Raw genomic sequence first — 21,549 nt, 5'->3', positions numbered from 1 at the left:
TGACCACATATATAAAATAGTAATTTAAACTTTTCAACCTACTAATATCTCTTTTCAATACTATCTCAACCTACATTTTCTTTCAAAACGTATTGAATTTGTTTTTCTTGTAAAAATCTGGGATATGTAAGAAGTTACCAACTTCTTAGCGTACATTTGATAGCTAAATTCCACTTTTTTTGTGTGTGTTTGGTTGTTTGTTAAGAGAAACCCACACAGGAGGAGAGGAATGCTCTGGGAAGAGAAGAGACCAATGGGAAGCAGAGAGAATCACAGAAAAGCAGGAGTGCCAGGCGAAGACAAGAACGCCTTAAACCTTCTTTGCTCCTCTGTGTAATTCCAATGATTATTGAGAGGAATCAGCAGGGAGCCGAGTATAATCACTTCTTTTGTGGGAAAAAAAACCTAGATGAAGGTTGAGTTGTAGAAACTTGGCAGTCCTGGGTGCTAAGTCCCAAATACTGCTGCTGCTGTCATGGTTTGGCATCCAGCAGGGGACTGAAGGAAATAGAGGAACTCCTATTTGATGTCACCATCATTTTGACACCATCCTTAGAGGATTTCCTTTCTCTGCTGAGCTTCAAAGCAGGTCAGAGGCTCCATTTCACAGTCACTCGGCTCTGTGTGTCAGACCTGTGACACAGCAGGACACCCTGGTAGCAGGATCAGGTAGCAGGGGAAGCCGCTCGCTCTGGAACACAGAAAGCTGGGATGGGAGCTTTATTTTCACCCCAGTGTGGCTGGCACCGTGCTTACCACAGTAGATCAGGTGATCCCTGTAATGATTCTCTGGGCCTGGGCTGGTCTCTGGGTCAAATGGCCAGAGTTCAGGGCTTCTCAACAGAAAACATGGAAGGTGGTGTAACAGGAAGTGGTAAGATTGGTTAACATCTTGTTCCCATCTCTTCCCCAACATATTCACACAGTGTCTTCCCTCCACCTCCCCTTAACAAAGCTAAGGGTTTAGCAGTCATATCAGCTCAACTCCTAGACAAAAGAGATCAGATGACACTATTTGGTAGGGTCGCTTCACCAGTGTGCTCCTAGGAATCTGGTCAGTACTCATCTGACTTGGAGAGGGAGAACTGTAAGGTAGGGAAAGTGAAGCTTAGCAAGGGTTAAGTGAGGGCTGCGGAAGGTTGAGGGCTGCCGAAGGGCACTGCTGACCACTGCTTTGGGCTAATGCTCTCTGTTCCAGAATCCCACGAAGACCATCTCTCGGGCTCCACTTTTGCTTTGCTTATCTGTAGAGCTAGTTGACTGTTGCCCATGGCCGTCCAATCCTCCTGGTGTCCCTGCATCAGCCCCTCCCTAACAGGCCTCTGGTTTGGATGTCTGCTGGAGGTGGACGGTAGGCATGATCCAGACAGCTGTTCTAATGTTGCTCAATAGAGTCACATTGTGTCAAATACAGCTGAGAATCTGGAACCTTAAAGCTCTTTGCTACAGTGCTTTGAGGCTTATCTAGAAAACCTGAAGCAGAAAAAAAGGTGCCTATAGCCCTCTGGGCAGTTTCTAAGGTCAAGGCTGTGTGTTCCAGGCACTTTCTGTTTTTCGATTTTCTGGCGGCATTCTGCTGTTTAACTTGTAGCATAAGGCTACAAGTTCAGTTTGTCTTTCCTTCTTTGAAGTTTCACTTTTGCCTCTGACTCATCTTTTTTCCATGCCCTCAAGGGAGGAAAATGTTGGTAGCAGGAGCAAAGGCTAGATAGGAAAGAGAGGAAGAAGTGCATAGGAAAAGAGAAAGGGGCACAATATGGGTGATATCTTAGTTTGGTTTGTTTGTTTGTTTTTGCTTTTGGGTTTTTTTTGTTTGTTTGTTTTCTTTTCTTTTTGTTTTGTTTTGTTTTTTGGTTTTTGAGACAGGGTTTCTCTGTATAGCCCTGGCTATCCTGGAGCTCATTTTGTAGACCAGGCTGGCCTCGAACTCAGAAATCCACCTGCCTCTGCCTCCCAAGTGCTGGGATCAAAGGTGTGCACCACCACCGCCCGGCCTTAGTTATTTTTTATTGCTGTGATAAGACACCATGACTAAGGCAACTGACAGAAGAAAGAGATTACCGGGACTTGGGGTGGGTAAGTCTATGACCAGCATGGTAGCAGACAGGCAGACATGGCGCTTGAGCAGTAGCTGAGAATTTACATCCTTATCTGCAGGTAGGAGGTAACACAGGGAAAGACATGGGCTTCAAAACCCACCTCCAGTGGCACACCTTCTCCACAAAGCCACACCTCCTAATCCTTCCTAAACAATTCCATCAACTGGAGGCCAAGTATTCAAATATGTGTGCTTCTAGGGGCCATTCTCATTCAAATCAAAACAGGCAAGAAGCGACCAGAGGGATTTTGTGAGTGTTCATTGAGTAGCCCTTAAATAGATTATTATCAGGGTTGTTGGAAGGATGCATTTACAGTGTGGAGGAAGATTAAATTTTTCACAGAGGAGCAGCTGGACTTGGGATGTATTATACAGAATCTGTAAACAAATAATTATCTCCACCTTTTGTTGGGGATTGCCCTGGTGCTGTTGGTATTTTGATATTAATTCTGCTTCCTCAAGAGGGGCTGCCCCGATGAAGAGTGGATCACATACTCAGGTGATGTCATGTGAAACGTCTTCCCATTCTAACTGGTCAAATAAAGGCTAGAGCCTGTGATTGGGCAGTGGAAGGGAAAGGTGGGGCTGGAGGTTTTAGAGAGGGAAAAGAGAGGGATGAGGAAAGTGGAGAAAGAGGCGGTGGAAGGAAGATGGACCACATGGTCTGGAGGAGCCATAAGTAGCAAGGGATCTCATAGATGGGGGAATAGACTAATGTAGTGGTAGATCTAGGTCCAATCTAGGTCCAATCTAGGCGTGCAGCTTATAAATATTATAACTGAGTTATATGTTCTTTGAATGGACTGATTCGGGTTGGAGATTTACTGCAATACCTTTGTTTTCTCTCCTTCCTTTCCCCATTCCTTTTCCCCCTTCTTCCTTTTTTCCGCTATTTTTTCTTTTCCTTCAGTAATGGATTGCAAAGTACAGATTATTGAGATTACACAAGTCAATCAGTTGCCATTCCATAACACTTATAGATTCCTAGAGAAAGACCACCAGGTAAGAATCTGAAGTGCTCTGGGGACTGTGCGAGTGCTTCTGAAATTCTGCCTATGCACAGATAAGGCAATGGCTGGTCCATTTAGGTGAAGGGTCTACACAGAAGAGCATGGGCTAGTTGGACCACAGAAGATGAAGGAGAAGCATAGACATTGTGTTCATATGACATCTGGTCTCAAATGAGCCTGGGATTAAATCTCAACTCCACCACTTATTTATCCCTTACAGGCCTCAGTTTCCTTATCTGTAATACGGGGGGGGGGTCAAGGGGGGCAGGCTAGCAATAATAACACAAAACTCCAGGGAGGTGTTTAAATGAAACAGTTCAGATGGAGCTGTGGGTTTGGAATGTGGAGCCATGCCTGTTGATTAGCAGGAGAGGCAGAAGATGGAAGGTTGAGGCTTTCCTTCATTCAGTGGTGGTATTTTTTTTTTTCTTTTCACTATGACCAAAGGATTTGTTTTGACTTATGGCTTCACAGGACACAGTCCATCATGGTAGAGAAGGCCCATGCACAGACAGCACAATGGTGGTGGGAGGCTGGGACTCTTTACCTACTCATAGTTTATCAGAGAAGAGAACAGAGATCTGAGGGCTTGGGAGCAGGGAGATGCTACAAACCTCAAGGGCTGCCCCGGTGAGCCACTTTCTTCAGCTAGACTTTGCCTCGTAAGGGTTTCACAATCTCCAAAAGGAGTACCACCAGCTAGGGGCCAGGAGCTGAGGGTGACATTTCACATCTTAACAGTTGTGACACAGCTGATCTCTGAAACTCCATTAGGCCCTTATGCTTTGACATTGTGACTCATCACAGAATGAACGGTAAGGCCTTGGAAGGCGTGGGGTCTACTCATTCTGTTTAATGACTTTATTCCCAATATTCACCCTAGGGTCTGGCACCTAGTAGGGACTCAGCTAATACTGGTCAGGTGATCACAAGGGTTTCTGAATGGGCAACAGTGCTGTGTACTCTCCTCTCCTCTCCCCTGGAGCTGACGTTATAGGCAGTTGTGAGCTGCCTGCTGAGGGTTCTAGAAACTAAACTTGGATCCTTTGCCAGGGCAGTAAGTACTTTCAATCACGGTGTTGTCTTTGCTGCCTCACTATAAAGAATTTGTTCTTTTTTTTTTTTTTAAATTTATTTTATATATATGACGAGTACACTGTAGCTGTCTTCAGACACACCAGAAGAGGGCATCAGATCCCATTACAGACGGTTGTGAGCCACCATGTGGTTGCTAGGAATTTAACTCAGGACCTCTGGAAGAGCAGTCAGTGCTCTTAACTACTGAGCCATCTCTCCAGCCCCCATGATTTATTCTTAATATATGTGTAAACAGTGAATTAATCTGGAGGCTGTATTTCGTTCTTTTTTTTTTTTGTTATTTTTATTATTTTTTGAGACAGGGTTTCTTTGCCTCCCAAGTGCTGGGATTAAAGGCGTGCTGCCACCACCGCCTTGCTGTATTTCTTTACCTTATGTTAGTCCCCAATAATCACACAGAGAAACGAAGATTTCTTAAAACTGCACCTTAATAGCTGGACAGTTAAGTGATCTATCTTTACTTTCTATGCTAATCTGGCAACCTCCAGGTCCCATCCCGGGATACTTGCATATTATCATCACCTGGCTCTTTGGGCTTCGGGTGTGTTCCCATGATCTCTCTCTGGACCCCCTTCCTCATGGCTCCAAATCCTCCGTCCTCCTCTGTGATCTGTCTTATTTTTATTTATAAATAAATAAACAAATGGCACGTAGAGCTGAGCGTGGTGGTGCATGCTGGGAATCCTGTCCATGGGAGTTGGAAGCAGGAGGATCGGGAATTGAAGGTCAGCAAAGTTGCATGAGACCCTGCCTCAAAAAAAAAAAAAAAATAATAATAATAATAAAAAGAATAAGGCTAATGGTTAGGCTTGGTGGGGAAAACCTTTACCCGCTTGTTGCGTAAGTCTGATATCCTTTGTTTGGTTCCTTGACCCTGTAGTAAAGTAGAGGGAGAGAACTGGATCCACAAAGTTGTTCTCCGACCTCAGCATGCATACCATGCATAAATACATGCAAAATAAATAAATAAATGCATAATTCTTAATAAATAAATGCATAATTGATTAGAAAAATCGTATTATTTATTTTTATTTTGTGTGTAGGAGTGTTTTCTTTGCAGGTTTACCTGTGCCTCTTGTGTGTCGTGCCAGTAGAGATCAGGGGAGGGGGTTGGGGGTGGGATCCCTTGGAACTGGAGCTAGAAATCGTTGTGAGCTGCCTTGTAGGTGCTGGGAACTAAGCCCAGGTTTTCTGCAAGTGCAGCCAGTGCTCTTAAGCATTGAGCCATCTCTTTAGCTCCCTAACTAAATACATTTTAAAAGAAAAAAAATATATCATCATATTTTTAAAAACAGAAAAACATTTTTCTAGTCTGAAAAGTGAGCTACAGGGCAGAAAAAATTAAAAATAGAGTCCTGTTATCTCAACTATTTAGTTGAAACTCAGGCCTCCTCTGTGTTATATTTTAAAGGTTCTCTGTTTTGTTAAGCATGGGGACACATTCCTTTAGTCCGAGCACTTGGGAGGCAGAGACAAGTGGACCTATGTGAGTTTGAAACCAGCTTGGTCTTCTGCGTAGTGAGTTCCAGGACAGCCAAGGCTACATAGAGAGACCCTGTCTCAACAAGCAAGCAAACAAGCAAACAAACAAGGTCCTTTGTTTTAAAAGTGAAAATGCATTTGTATAACCTAAGAGAGGTGCTAAGAACTGACAAGGCTGGAGTGCATGGTTGTCCATAGGGGTGGTAGAGAAGGAAAGCCCAGGTGAGGCTCAACTCTTCCTTCTTTCTGATTAGGGGGGCGGTAGCATTTTTCATGGACATGAGATATACAAGAGGGGCAGGAAGCTAGGAGAAGGGTGTGTGTGTGTGTGTGTGTGTGTGTGTGTGTGTGTAATGTTCTTGGCTCTTGATGCTGAGTGAAAGGCCATTATGGAGAGTCCAGGTGAAGAGTCGAAGTAATCAGTTAGACACAAAGCCCTGACCCTTGGAAGGCCGATCAGGATGAAGACATGGTTGAGGTGGCCCACATGGTTGATGTTTTAAGCTTTAGATAAGGGAGTAACTTCTCCCAAGAAAACGTGAGAATACACACTCCTTCCCCTCTCACTGAAGAAGCTCCATGCCAACCCCTGCAGAATTCCTAGGAAGGTAACACACGGCTTGCTTGCAGAATGTTGCTAGCCTGGTTGCTTCCTGACTTCATAGCAGAAAGAAGGGCTTACACTAGAGTATGGATAAGGTCTCTATAGCTTATCCCTATATCCAATTATTAAGAGTAGCCGGGTGGGGGGGGTGGGCAGTGAGGAAAAAGGAGGTGGGGTTAAGAAGGAGAGGGGACCAAAGAGAGAAACTTGGCACACATTTTCACATGCTATGAAAAGGAAGAACGACTAACAAACGAGTTTGGGCAGAAGAGGCTCAAAAAGGGAGGGCAGGAAGATCATGAAGAAGGGAGTGGTCACCAGAACTGGAAAGAGCACATGGGGTTCCATCAGTGTTGCAACCAGGAAAATGGCAATAGCCCAATTTCAGAGGTCAGAGCTGGTTTCGATTGAAAATTAAGAGGGGGAACATCTAGGTTCCTACTTCCTTTATGAATTTCTGTCAGGAAGGAATAGTGAATATTTTTCCTGGCTGTTCAAGTTTCCTCTCCTCTCTTGAACATTTCATTTTCTTTGGGGTGGGGGAGTTAGTTCTACTGTGCAGTCCTAAGAGGTGGTTATGGTTTTCTACCACAGAAATGACAGGGGTCAGGGCCTCCTTTGCTCCACCTTGGAGCAATGTCATGGGCTAAATTGTATCGACCCCAAAGCCATATGTCAAAGTTGATGTGCTGAGCCTTTTGTACTAAGAACAGGGCTTTAGAGTGGCCTGACATTAAAGTAAACAAAGTCACTAAGATGTGTTCTAATATAATGACCAGCATAAGAAGAGATTCAGGGGGACTGGAGAGATGCCTCTGTGGTTATGAGCACTGGCTTCTCTTGCAGAGGATCTGAGTTCAAGTCCCATCACTGACTTCAGGAACATCATCCAAGCTAGGGAGTCATGAAGGGACTAGGAGTAAGGTAACTATCTTGGTTGCCTTTGGAATAGGCCAGGTATAGAATTCCAAGAGCTTATTATTTGAAGACTTAAAAATTTATGAATGTGTATGTGGGGGTGTGTTAGGAGCAGGTGTGGCGGCAGTCCTAAAGGCGCCAGGGACTGTAGCTAAGTCATATGACTTGCACCTGACTTCCTCATATAAGACACAAACATCTTGAGTGCTGCGCAGGTGTACCAGGATACAGGTGAATCCAATTTGGTGGAGATTTGCCCCTGCTGCCCTGATTAGCTGAAGCTGCGTGCCTGGTGAAGTGGTGTGGCCTGCTGTGCGTGGATGGGAACTGAGAGTATATAAGAGTGAGAGGCCCGGGTTAGAGGGAGGATTATTATTCGAGAGAGGATTACTATTAGGGGGGAGATATAAAAACAAGGGAGATATAAACAAGGGAGATATATAGAGAAAGAAGAAATAGGACTGAATAAACGTGTGCAGAAGGATCCTGTAGCAGCGTCGTTCTTGCTGGCGAGTTGGGGGCGCGCAACAAGTGGTGCCGAAACCCGGGAAAAGAAACATCTTCAGGCAAGAGCGAAGACCCCCTGCTACAGGGAGGATTCAGAACTGCATCACGGGGAAGGAGTGGTTAATAAAGGTTCCCGTAAAACAGACTGTTGAGAAGGATCCGGTGTGGATTCAGAACTCTTCAGCTGGGGAACGGTACTGATGAAGAGAAAGAAGAAAGATGAAGACTGAATAAACTGCTGTTAGAAGGACTGGTGGTCGCGTCGTTCTTGCTGGTCGAGAGCGGGCGCGACAGGGGTGGGGCGGATTGTCTATATGCTGTGCCTATGGAGGCCAGAAGATTGCATTGGATCCCCCAGAGCTGGAGTTACAGGTGGTTGTGAGACACCCATTGTGGGTACTGGAAACTGAACTGTGTTCCTCTGGAAGGGCAACAAGTTCCATTAACTACTGAGCCATTTCCCCCAACCTCCACTGATCTATTCTTATGTAACAAAACACTTCAGAGGCTTAATGTCTTAGTGCAATAATTCCACTGTTGTGAGAGGCAAAGATCTCTGGGAAATGGGCAGTGAGAACAGTCACAACGGGCAATCAGAGGGTCACTCTTACTGTCGTCCAGGTCTAAGCTCTCCCTCTTTTATTTATATTGTCTTTTTTCTCAACCAAGACCTTGTGTAGGTTCATCTCTACATTTTAAATGCTGTTGCTTTTAAAGCTTATCAGATGCATGACCTCACAGGAAAGCTTGCCTTTTGGAAGCTGGCTATACTTCTGGTTTGAGGAGGGTGGGAAAGGGCCTAGCATCGTTTGAGTGGGGGTTGAAGACTCAGAGGACTCAGACAGCTGGAGGTTGTGATTCCTGGGAAGATTCCTCATAAATATGTCTGGTATCAGAGCAGGAGAGCTCCAAGTCTGCACCCAGCTGTGAACATCAACTGGAGAAGCTACGTGCGACATCTCCAAGTGGTGGTTGCCCAGAGTTCTATAAGTAAAAGTTCCAAAAACAATAACTTTCTAGTACATTCACATGGCCTTTATGATGTGGGGTTGGAAGCAAGATATCTTCACTTTCCACTGTATGATAGTCATCAGAACAGCCGAAGGCCCGAGCAGGAGCTGGTGAGATGGCTTAGTGCTTAAGAGCATTTGCTGCTCTTCCAGAGGACCCAGGCTTAATTCCCAGCACCCACAGGGAAGCCTATGACCATCGAAAACTCCAGTGCCAGGGAAATCCGATGCCCTCTTCTGGCATCCAAGGGTGCTCACCACATGTGTGTGCTGCACAAGAATACATTCAGGCAAATACTCATATACACATCGAATAAAACTAAAATAAATAAAACCTCAAAAAACAAAACGAAGCAAATGCCAGGTGCTGCTGGTGGTGTACACTTTTAATCTCAGCACCTGGGGAGCAAAAACAGATGAATCTCTGGGTTCGAGGCTAGCCTGGTCTACAGAGTGAGTTCCTGGAAGGCCTGGGCTGCATAGAGTAAGCCTGTCTGAAAACCAACAACAACAGAGAGAGAGAGAGAGAGAGAGAGAGAGAGAGAGAGAGAGAGAGAGAGAGAGAGAGAGAGAGAGAAGATCCCACCCATCTCTGATGCAAAGTATGTAAAATAATTTGCAGTTTTGTTTCTTCTCCTTCTTCTCTCCTCCTCCTCCTCCTCTTCTTCTCCTCCTCCTTCTTTTCTCCTCATCTCCTCATCTTCTCCTCTTCCTCCCCCTCCTCCTCCTCCTCTTCCTGCTCCTCCTCCCCCTTCTTTGAGACAGAGTCTAACTGTGTAGCCTTGGCCTGGAAGTCCCAGAGATATGCATGTGACACCTGTAGCTATTTAGGATTGTCATGGTTAATATGAAATTCTTTAGAGTAGGAAAAGGCCTATAGTCATGTATGGGAGGCTGGATTATAAAAGGAAGAAAAGAGCTTTCATTCCATTCCAAGGTAAGTTATAAGAAGAAGACATTAGCTGACACTGACTAGAAAGATGAAAGTTAGACATTGCTCATGTGCTCCCTTCCCCCTCCAGACGATGACCTTGACTTCACTGTGGTCTTTCTTGCCTGAACCTCCCAAGGTCCTACAGGCATTATAAGATACACTCCACTTCATCCAGCCATTTTTTTTTTTTTTTTTGGTTTTTTTGAGACAGGGTTTCTCTGTATAGCCCTGGTTGTCCTGGACCTCACTTTGTAAACCAGGCTGGCCTTGAACTCAGAAATCTGCCTGCCTCTGCCTCCCGAGTGCTGGGATTAAAGGTGTGCGCCACCACACCCGGCACATCCAGCCAATTTTATATCTCAACAAATATCAACTAGAGGAAAGATCTCTTCCACTAGCTCACAAAGAAATTAACAATTAATGTTTACAAAAAGACAGAAAGAAATTTAATTGCCTTGTTTTGTTGAGTTATGAATTTATAAAGGAGTTATACATCTGGTAAGCACCAGCATCACTTAATTAAAAGAATGAGGAAAAGAAATAGGAGACTGGAAATATAGAAGGAAGAGAAGGGTAATTAGAGACATGATGGTATCATTTGTTTTTATATTAGGTGTCTATGGGTGTTTCACATCCACGTATTGTTAATGTACCAGATGCATGTAGTACCCATAGTTCAGAAGGAGGCATCACACCCCCAGAAACTAGAGTTACAGCTATGTGGATCCTGGGAATTGAACCCTGATCTCTGGAAGAACAACCAGTGCTCTTAACTACTGAGCCATCATCTTTCCAGCCCCAGAGATGTGGAGGTATTAAATGGGGCAAAAGTTAGACTGGAATCCTTACAGTGAGAAATTAAAAAGATAGATGTTGCAGGATATGGTGGTGCGTGCCTTTAATCCCAGCACTTAGGAGACAGAAGTAGGGCGAGCCTCTGTGAGGTTGACGTCACCTGGTTCCTATCATGAATTCCTGCCCAACTAAGGTGACATCGCAAGACTCTGTCTCAAAGAGTGGGGGCGCAGGGGGAGACAGATGCTGGAAAAGTGAAAAGCATACATTCATGTACATTGACATCACTTCTTAAAAATGTACATAGAGTCAGGCATACACAGAGATGTCCAGAAATAGTCACACCTAGAGACAGCGTGGGAACCAGCTGAGAGCAAATCCTACAACCAGGAAGAGACAGACAGAAGTAAGAGAAGAAGATGGTAGGAAATTTAAATACACATAGTGGTGTGAACTTAAGTCATAGCTTGTTCACTTTGCCTGTGGGTATTCAAATAATACAGCCTGTTGCCATATGAGAACTTTCCAAACCATGACACCAACTTTTAGACTGACTTATAACTAGCCTATCCACATTAAAGCATAGTTAGACTATGCTCAAATTAGTCATTTAAAAAAATTTTTAAATGTATATTTATTTCTATCATCTTTAATTGTGTGTGCTTGTGAACACATGCATGAGTGGGTGCATGTGTGTGTATGTGTCTAAACACATGAGTGCAGATGTGCTCGGGAGCCAGAGGTGTCCAATACCCTGCAGATGCCACCAGATGTGGGGCTTGGGACTCAGACTTGGGTTTTCTACAAGAAATAATTTTTAATGGTAGTTTTAGGGGGTAGGAGAGATGGTGCAGCCATTAAGAGCACTGGCTGATATTCCAGAGGACCTCGGTTTGATTGCCAACACACACATGGTGGCTCATAACCATCTGCAACTACAGTCCCAGGGGATCTGGTGCCCTCTTCTGGCCTCCACAGGCAGTGCATGCACATGGTCTACATATAGACATGCAGATGAAACACCCATACACATGGTGGCTCACAACCACCCATAATGAGATCTGACACTCTCTTCTGGTGTGTCTGAAGCCAGCTACAGTGTACTTATGGGCTGGAGTGAGCAGGGCCACCCGTCTGTCTGTCTGTCTCTCTGTCTGTCTACATGTCCACTTGTCTGCCTCTATCTCTTTCCAGGTCCTCACTCCTCTCCCCTTCCCTGACTAACCTTTTCACACCAGGTCTGTTGCATGGGGTAATTTCTGGTGGGCATACCTCGGCATGGGCCCCCCTCCGACACATTCTATTTCATAGCAGTATGTACTTAGGGTGTCGTGTGACATTTCCATGCTTATCTATGACTATATAGTTTTTAAACCAAGTGAGACATACTGGTCTCCTGGAGCATTTGCCATTTCTTTGAAACGGCAGAATTTTAAAGTCTCAGAGCAGAAGCCGCTTGTTGCTGTGCTTTGTTATGAGAGAAAATTTGACCTAGAAGGAAGGAAATCCAAGACTTGGTTTCAGTTTCATGGGGCATCAAAACACTTCCCTTCCCTAAGTCTGCTTCCTCATTCATAAAGCTAGGTAATTACGTCAGATGTATCCAGCTTTCTCTGTTTATTGTAAAGTTCTGGATTTGGCTTCCAGTTGATGTAGGTTAGAAAGACAGAAGAAATTGAAGGGATGTATAACCGGAAAAGTTCCCTCACCTGGGAGTCTGATGGAAGCCTTGGAATTCTAGTACAGCGGACATTTGCTGCAAAGAGTGTTAGCATAAACATGATATCCTTTTATGTAGAGATACTTTATTCCCAAATAGCAGTGAACTAGGACTAATGACTGTATGCGCATGCTCTTGGGTCCCAGGACCTCATTCCTTTTCCTGAGAATCTCAACCAAGAGTGCCGGCCTTGTTTATAGTAAAGATGCCTTACTATCATGCATTCAGGTGAGCTAGACGGTTCCTTTATGTGGAAGCCTGTTGTTACCATCTAGGTAAAGTGTTAAGGTCAAACCATCCACCCAGCAGCACTTCCTGAACCTGTGCATAAGCTCTTATGGTATTTGCTTTTATAAGCTGACCCTTAGGATGGATCCCAACATAACAGAGACACCTGCATCAATATAACAAACTATTTGAAATAAGAATTCCATTTTGTTAGGAGTTGAGAAAATTTTCAGTTCCCAAGGCCTCCCTGGAAACTGATATCCTACTTGGCAGAAAGAGACATGCATGTGGGCAACTGACATCCTGGTTGGTGGGTAACTAACACCCTGACTGGCAAGTTAAGACATGAATGTTAGACAAGGCAAGTCCCCTGCCACAGTTGAATACACCAACCAATGGGAGCAGGCTAAGTGTACAAAAATGACATGTTCCAAAGGAAACTCTTTAAACCCTGATTGGTGGAATAACTTGGCACAGATGTTTGTGGATTTTAGGCTTAAAAACCTTGTAGGATCTTATATCAATGGTGCTGTTCAGCTCCTGAGCCTGAATCCTGGTCTCAGTCAGATAGGGATAGTTTATTGAGCATACACTTCAGTCCTGGGGTGTATGCTCAATAAACTACCCCCATCTACTGAGATTGCGTTTGTGTGGTTTGCTAGGTGACTTCTGGACCCCAACACTGTCAGCCCCCTCCCCCTCCCCCCTTGTTTACATCCCTTAGCAGACCTTTCAGATGGTAACTTCAAAATCCACCAAAACGGTGTATTTGAATGTTGTGAAAGTGTGGGAAAACTCTCAGACAACCCATACTCTTGCTTTTAGGTGTGTCTTGTTGCTTCTATGTCTCCCCACTTCCTCTGAACTCTCGTGCTGAAATCTATGCTTTTTTTTTTTTTTTATTAGACTCCGGCTCTGCTTCACACCGACTAGCCCTGAAATTCTTGTCTAGGCCAAAGCACTGAGTACCCAACTGACCTGAGTCAAGGTTTCTAAAAGATTAATCGAGTTTATCAGGGAGCTGTGGATGAGATAGTAGGGAGCTGGGTATACTGTTTCTACCCCACGACACTGTAGAAAGTGGTAGTTTTTCCTTCCTGAAAATCCAAATGAAGGTCTTTAGGGGATGTTGGACAGACAAAACCTTTAACATGTAAAAATTGTTATAAAAGTGGAATTCTTGCTTTTATTATGACACAAAATACCCAGAGACCCTGATAGGGAAATGAAGACTTAGTTTTTGAAAAGGAAGTGGAAACCAGGAGGTGATGGTAGCACTGGAAAGCAGAGACAGGCAGTTCTCTGTGAGTTTGAGGCCAGCCTGGAGTACAGAGGGAGTTCTATCATAGCCAGAGCTAACCCTATCTTGAAGGGGAAAAAAAAGGAAATACTATTTTGTTTTATTTTAATTTTTAATTAGTGCATCCTGAGGCAGATAGAGAGACAGAGAAACTTTAGGGAAGATGAGAAGGGGGAGAAACCTTACCAGCAGAGAAGCAAGAATTTCAGCACAGCTCACAGCTGCCAAAGGTCTCCCCTCTTCCAGCCACAAGACTACGATTCTCTAGGCATTACACCAGAAACCTCACTTATAGGAAAGGACACTTCCAAGTGGCCTCTGGTTTTGTCTTTTCGGGTTATAACTACCTCCATAGCAACCCTAGAATCTCACTTAGCAAGAGAGGGTGTGGGTGGGTGGAATTTTAACCACCTCTTGAGACACAATCTGAGAGCCACCAAACTGGTATATAGGGTTGATCCTAAAACACGTAACTGTGACTCTCCTTTGAGGAACATAGACTCATACTAGGACATGTCTTATATCCTTTATTAAAATATTTTGAGCCAGACACATTTTTTTATCTCAGCACTAGGGAGGCAGAAGCAGGTGGGTCTCTGAGTTTGAGGCCAGCCTATCCTACATAGAGAGTTCCAGCCTAGCCAGGGCTACATAAAGGAGGACCAGTCTCAAACAACAACAACAACAACAGCAACAGCAAACAAACAAAAACAGAGAAATTGAGATGACTCAGCAAATAGGTACCTGTGGCCAGGTCTGTAGATGCAAATGTGAGCACTGGGGCCCCACGTAGCAGAAGGAGAGAATCAATTCCAGCAAGATATCTTCCAGCCGTAGTACAATAAAGCCAGGCCTGGTGGCACATGCCTTAGCACTCCAGAGGCAGAGGTCCACATCGTGAGTTCCAGGTCAACCAGGACTACTTAGATATTCTGTGTAGACTACAAATACTACTACATATTGTGTTTTTAAAAAGCCAATCAACCAATCAATAAATGCATTTTAATAAACTCTCCAACTCTTGATACTAGGAAGGTCGGAAATTCTTTCCTGTGATGAAGGCAAGGACCCTAGTCTGGTCTAGTGGAGGTCACTTAAAGAGGAGGACTCTGCTCAGACTGCTGAAAGAGATAGCTTAGGGCAGTGTCTCTCTCCACCGCAGACTGACTTCAGCATCTTCAGCACTGACTTTCCTTTCTCAGGGAACTTCAGCTCGTGGTGAGTGGATGTGACTGATTCTCCTTTGAGTGTCTTATTGTTAAATGGCTTAGGTCGTTTTTTTTTTTTTTTTTTTTTTTTTTTTTTCTCTTTTTTTGGGGGGTGGGCTGGGGTGAGGTGAGGCAGTGTCTGTCTACATTTGGCTGTCCTGGAATTCACTGTGTAGATCAGGCTGGCCCCAAACTCAAAGATCTCCCTACCTCTGCTGGGATGAAAGGTGTGCGCCATTCTGAACAGTCAAAGATGCAACTTTCCCTGGACAGAGCCTGTCTACTCCATAGCCATTTCTGCTTTTTTCTTTTTAACTTACTGTTACTTTTGGTTGTCAAGTTGATTAGGATCAGCTAAGAGACGAGCCTGTGGCTACATCTGTAAGGGACTTTCTTAATTAGGTTAATTGACATGGGAAGATCCACTGTAAATGTGGGTAGCAGCTGCTGGTGATAGCCCAGGTATTCTGAGATCTGAGGGAAAAGCTTTTGCTTTTTGAGTGTTTGGCATCCCATTCTACAAGTAAATTGGTATGCTGTAGTGTGATTTATCTTGTGAGCCTGGCCCTTTAAGAATTCTTAGCTGTTAGAACTGCTTGACCCTGCTGGTGGTGGTGCATGCTTTTAATCTCAGCACTTGGGAGACAGAGGCAGGTGGGTTTCTGAGTTCGAGGCCAGCCTGGTCTTCAGAGTGAGTTCCAGGACATCGAAACCCTATCTCTAAAAAACTAAAAACCAACCAAACAACAACAACAACAACACCCTGCTTGACCCTATAACCTTCAGTGCTGGTTACCTCTTGAATTTCAATGACTGGCTTTGGCATCCACATGGTGGGTAAACTGAGGCAGGCAGCTGTTAGGAGTTAACGCTTAGAGCTGCTGCTGCTGGGGCTGGATCCAGATACCTACAGGGGCTGCTGCCAAAGACAGCCAGGGATTAGAGAAGTCACTCAGCAGAGGGAACAATGCTTAACTTACTGGGGCTGGCACTTTCTATGGCCAGCAGGGAAAACTTTTAACTCTTTGAACTCTTTTAACCCCTTGGAGCCAGAACTTTTAACTCTTTGAACTCTTTTAACCCCTTGGAGCCAGTGAGAAAGAGAAGGAAAGAGAGAAAATTCACACACACACACACACACACACACACACACACACACACACACACACATGGTGTATGAAACAAAAGGCAGAGTCCAGTAACTTCATATACACAATATACATGCATATATACATACACACATACATAAATGCATACAGATCTACAGATGGTGTTTTATGTTTTAAAAAAGAGAAGGAGAGACTATGGCTGTAGAGCTAGGTATGGTGAGGTGTGGGATGGGTGCCTCTGCAGGCCCAGGCTGAGGAATCCCCTCCCCCTGCGGTATCAGCCATTTGATGGGTATAGTGTGGAATATATTTATTTATTAAATAGTTTATTCAGAAAGGGAGTTAGGAAGGGAGGAGGAGGAGGAGGAGGAGAGAGGCCAGCCAGAAACACAAAGTGGGGAGGGGAAGAGAGGGAGAAAGGGGTCAGGGAGAGAAGGGTGTCAGAGAGAATAAGAGAGTAAGAGAGAGAGGAGGGGGCAAGCAGCCCCTTTTATAGTGAGTCAGGCACACCTGACTGTTGCCAGGTAACTGCTGGACAGAGCCTAGAAGGAGTGCTAACAGAGGGACACAGATACATTCACATAGAGAATGGTTAGAGCAAAGCTCCAGCAAGCAGGCTCCAAGAATTTCACACATACACGTGCATACATAAATACACAATGGGTGGATAGAGTGAGCTCCAAGCCATACCCAGACAAGCTTTACATGTGTACATACATGCACACAGTTGATGGATGGAAAGGAACACTGTTGCAACCCCCATTTTCACAAACTTTACCCATATACAGAAAGAAACAATGTTCCAGCCACACATTTTTAAAAAAAGATTTATTTATTATGTATACAGAGTTCTGTCTGCATGTATGTCTACAGGCCAGAAGAGGGCATCAGATCCCATTTCAGATGGTTGTGAGCCACTATGTGGTTGCTGGGAATTGAACTCAGGACCTCTGGAAGAACAGCCAGTGCGTTTAACCTCTGAGGTGAAGCCATCTCGCCAGTCCCCAGCCATACATTCTTTCTTCCATAGCTTACATATCCCAGCAAAATCTTTCAAGCAGTATGCAATTACAATGTGATTACATTTTAGTTTTCTTCCAGTAAATGATTATGAAAATGATTATGGAAAACAGTGTGTTATCCAATACCTTTACAAGAAATAACTATGTAGTACAGGTAAAGAAAACAAATTATTCCCCAAAACCCATGTACATTCACAACCAGGCAACTTGTTATAGATTAACAAAGTGTAAGCAAGCAAGGGAGTTTTCTAAGCCAATTTCTCTTACTAGCAGGCAACAATCTGCAGTTACAAAGAAAGGAGCAATTGTTATTTATCTTTAAAAGTAATCTTGTAAAAATGTTAAAAGAAATCTTAACTTTTATATAAAAAACAGTCATATCTACTGTAAATCCTCAGAATGCATATCTACTCATCAGCAATTCTTTTTTTTTTTTTTTTTTTTTTTTGGTATTTTTGAGACAGGGTTTCTCTGTAGCCCTGGCTGCCCTGGAACTCACTTTGTAGACCAGGCTGGCCTCGAACTCAGAAATCTGCCTGCCTCTGCCTCCCAAGTGCTGGGATTAAAGGTGTGTGCCACCACGCCCGGCTAACAATTCTTAATAAATCATATCAGGAAGTTGAGGGCAAAAGTGGATATAAGAAATCAATTATTACCAGTCCAGCTTCAGTGAGAGTCACGTCAGCCAGTGCTGTCATTGTTCTTGTTCCCGACCATGTGCCTTTCTGAACTTCATATTGTTCCCTAAGATTTTTTTATTTATTTTTAACATATATATATATATATATATCATATATTACTACTGGCTCTGATATATATATATATCAGAGCCAGTAGTAAAAACATCTCAACTAGCTTCACTAACAAGTTTATTTTTCCACATGTTTTCTAAGGGTGGTTGTCACTGCTGACACTCTGTGTCTCTAAGTTCTTCTCTAGGGTGGTGATTGAATCATTAATCTGCTCCAGCAGCAATGTCTGAAAGAGATCAAGCATTAGTATTGTGAGTGCCAGAGACACTGCCCAGTGAGGGACTGGAAGCTCCCTTAGAATTTTCATAATTCTTAGATTAAGATGATGTGAGGGCAGCAGGCCTCACATGTGGTCCTCAGGGCCGTGCCACCCTGAGGCCCACCCATGTGGCTGTGATAACCTGTGGGCTGCATTCCGTGAGTTCTAAAGCCATTTGCTGTTCCTCCTGCATGACCCTTGGCAGGAAAGGGTATGAAAAAGCCAGCAGAGGCTGAGGAAGAGGATTGAGCCAGCAGAGGAGGAAGAGAAGGCAGTTGGTGCAGGAGATAGTTTAGGAGTGAGTTGAGGTGGGAGAGGCTGTAGCAGATAGGCTACAATGGTTGGGAGAAGGGACTATTTAGGGAAACTGAAGGAGGAACATTTGTAGGGGCTGCACTGGACACTGGGAGGACAGCTGACAGGGAGTTAAGAGAGCTGGTTATTGTTTGTAAGAAAAGCAAGTGTTGGGTTGGAGAGATGGCTCAGTGGTTAAGAGCATTGACTGTTCTTCTGGAGGTCCTGAGTTCAAATCCCAGCAATCACATGGTAGCTCACAACCATCTGTGATGGGTTCTGATGCTGTCTTGTGGTGGCATTTATTTATTATAAAATAAATAAAAATATTTTTTCTTTTTTTCTTAGATATTTTCTTCATTTACATTTCAAACACTATCCCAAATGTCCCCTATACTCTCCCCCCCGCCCTGCTCCCCTACCCACTCACTCCCACTTCTTGGTCCTGGCATTCCCCTGTACTGGGGCATATAAAGTTTGCTAGACCAAGGGGCCTCTTTTACCAATGACACTCCTCCATTGCTGGTGGGATTGCAAGCTGGTACAACCACTCTGGAAATCAGTCTGGTGACTCCTCAGAAAACTGGACATAGAATTACTGGAAGATTCAGCAATACCTCTCCTGGGCATATACCCAGAAGATGTTCCAACTTGTAATAAGGACACATGTTCCACTATGTTTATAGCAGTCTTATTTATAATAGCCACGAGCTGGAAAGAACCCAGATGTTCCTCAACAGAGGAATGGATACAGAAAATGTGGTACATTTACACAATGGAGTACTACTCAGCTATTAAAAAGAATGAATTTATGAAATTCTTGGGCAAATGGATGGATCTGGAGGATATCATCCTGAGGGAGGTAACCCAATCACAAAAGAAGTCACTTGATATGCACTCACTGATAAGTGGATATTAGCCCAGAAACCTAGAATACCCAAGATACAACTTCTAAATAAAAATCTTTAAGAAAGAAAGAGAAGCAGACATTAAAAGAAAAAACTAAAACAAAACACAAGACCCCCTTTTTACAATACGCCTCGCTTTCAAATTCACCTACCCTGTTGCTGCATAGCTGACACCCACCTCCGTCATTCACTGACATGAGAGCCTAGTTTCTTCTGCCTTTCACTGTGGGCTGAAGACAAGTGGCTCACTAGCAAGATTCCTGGCCTTCAGCACCAGGCTGGCACCGGGGAGGTTCCTAGTCTTGTGGACTGAACTATTAGTTCAAAGCCTTTCCATTGTAAAAACAGCCATTTGTTGGACCACTCAGACTGAATCATGGAAGCCCATCTAAGAACTGCCCCCTTCAGTCAGTTCTAATTCCCTGACTTACTACTGTAACAAAACACGATCTTTCTCAGTATGTGGTGATCACGAGATTTAGGGGAGACTCAAGCTTTCCTGGCACCAGGAAATCATTTTCAGTTAGCTTAAGCCAGAAATTCTCCAAGTTGCGCTCTAGCAGAGTCATCTGGAGAGCTGGGTCTCTTTCAAAGTTTCTAAGTTTGGTAGGGCCTGAGAATTTGCATCTCCAGCAAGTTTCTAAGCAATGCGGAGGCTGATTTTGAGAACCGTCGCTCTGAGGCAGTCATAGGATTCCACTCTCTTGCCAGGCATCGCGCTGATCACGTGAACATGGCTGGGGCCAACAAATCCCACTCTGCTGGATCCTGAGGTACAAGGATTGGCCAGTTCTCTGTCAGTCTTTGGACATGGTGCTATTGCACCGCACGCTGCCCGGAGCTGCTGCGGTCAGCTTCAGCATGCTTTCACAAGAAAAGAAAAGTGGCTGACGTGTTGAAGAGAGCGAGGCAAAGAGAAGGAAGTGTCTGCACTGTTGCGGGCACTGTGGTAGGCTAGAGACTGCTGCAACAGCAGATTGCAGTCATGGAGAGGTACGTTCCTTAAACAGGAAAAGCAAGACCACCCAAAACTGACTGGGGCCCAGCAGAGATGGCAACTGTCATTTACCTCATCAGAATGACGTCTCTATATGATTAGCCTTGTAAAATGCCCTTTTCCCTTCATGCATCTGTTGCTATGTCATATCTGAAATCTCCATATAAAGACAAAAATGGATAGTAGCCCTGTCGGGGAAACGAAAGGGATCCCAGCCCATCCCTGTGGTTCCCTGATTTTTTTCTCTGCCTTAACTCATGGATACTCTTTCCCTGCATTAAAGATTGCCCTAAAAATGTTGCCCAAAGTTCTGCGCAGTGTGACCATTTCTGGGGGCCTCACCCACTGCCTGAGTGTGCACTTTCGTTCTGAAATCAACTTCCTCCTAATTCCTTACTTTGCCTCATTAAAAGAAAAAGGTTTTCTGATGATGACGAGAGACTAGAAACACTGGGTAAAGGTTTCACCACCAGCAACAATATTATTACACGTTATCTATAATTTATAGTTACATGTTTAAGAAACTTGGTATGCCACATGGTAAAGCCATTTTTTTGGGGGGGGGTCTATGTAAGCTGTTTTCTGTTTTCTGTCATTTTGCTGTAGGAAGCCACCTAGTGATGCTCTCTTCCAGAACTCAAAGACTCTACTTAATGCAGCAGAGTCTAGAGGGACTGGGTTTCCAGACCTCAGGCTGAGGGCTATAATGTTGGCCAGTACTAAGCACTAAGGAATCCTTAATTCTAGATGACCATAAAGGCTAAAACTCAGGCTTCTGCCAAGATTGAAGGACAGGAAAATGTAGAACTAACTAAAAACTATGCATAGTTATACTCTCTATTTTCCAGAAGCACAAAAGAATCATGCTGTGTGTACTGGCATGTGTTTTGTGTGTCAACTTGACACAAGCTGGAGTTATCACAGAGAAAGGAGCCACAGTTGAGGGAATGCCTCTATGAGATTCAGCTGTAAGGCATTTTCTCAATTAGTGATCAAGGGTGGGAGGGGCCATTGTGAGTGGTGCCATCCCTGGGCTGGTAGTCCTGGGTTCTATAAGAAAGCAAGTTGAGCAAGCCAGGGGAAGCAAGCCAGTAACATCCCTCCATGGTCTCTGCATCAGCTCCTGCTTTCTGACCTGCTTGAGTTCCAGTCCTGACTTCCTTTGGTGATGAAGAGCAACGAGGAAGTGTAAGCGGAATAAACCCTTTCCTTCCCAACTTGCTTCTTGGTCATGATGTTTGTGCAGGAATAGAAATCCTGACTAAGACACCATGTTAGGGTACCAATTTCAGAGGC

This window comes from Mus musculus, chromosome 1, assembly GCF_000001635.26.
Source record: "Mus musculus strain C57BL/6J chromosome 1, GRCm38.p6 C57BL/6J".
In the NCBI taxonomy this organism is placed as follows: domain Eukaryota; kingdom Metazoa; phylum Chordata; class Mammalia; order Rodentia; family Muridae; genus Mus; species Mus musculus.
The sequence above is the reverse complement of the archived record's forward strand: the minus strand, read 5'-3'. Positions refer to the sequence as shown.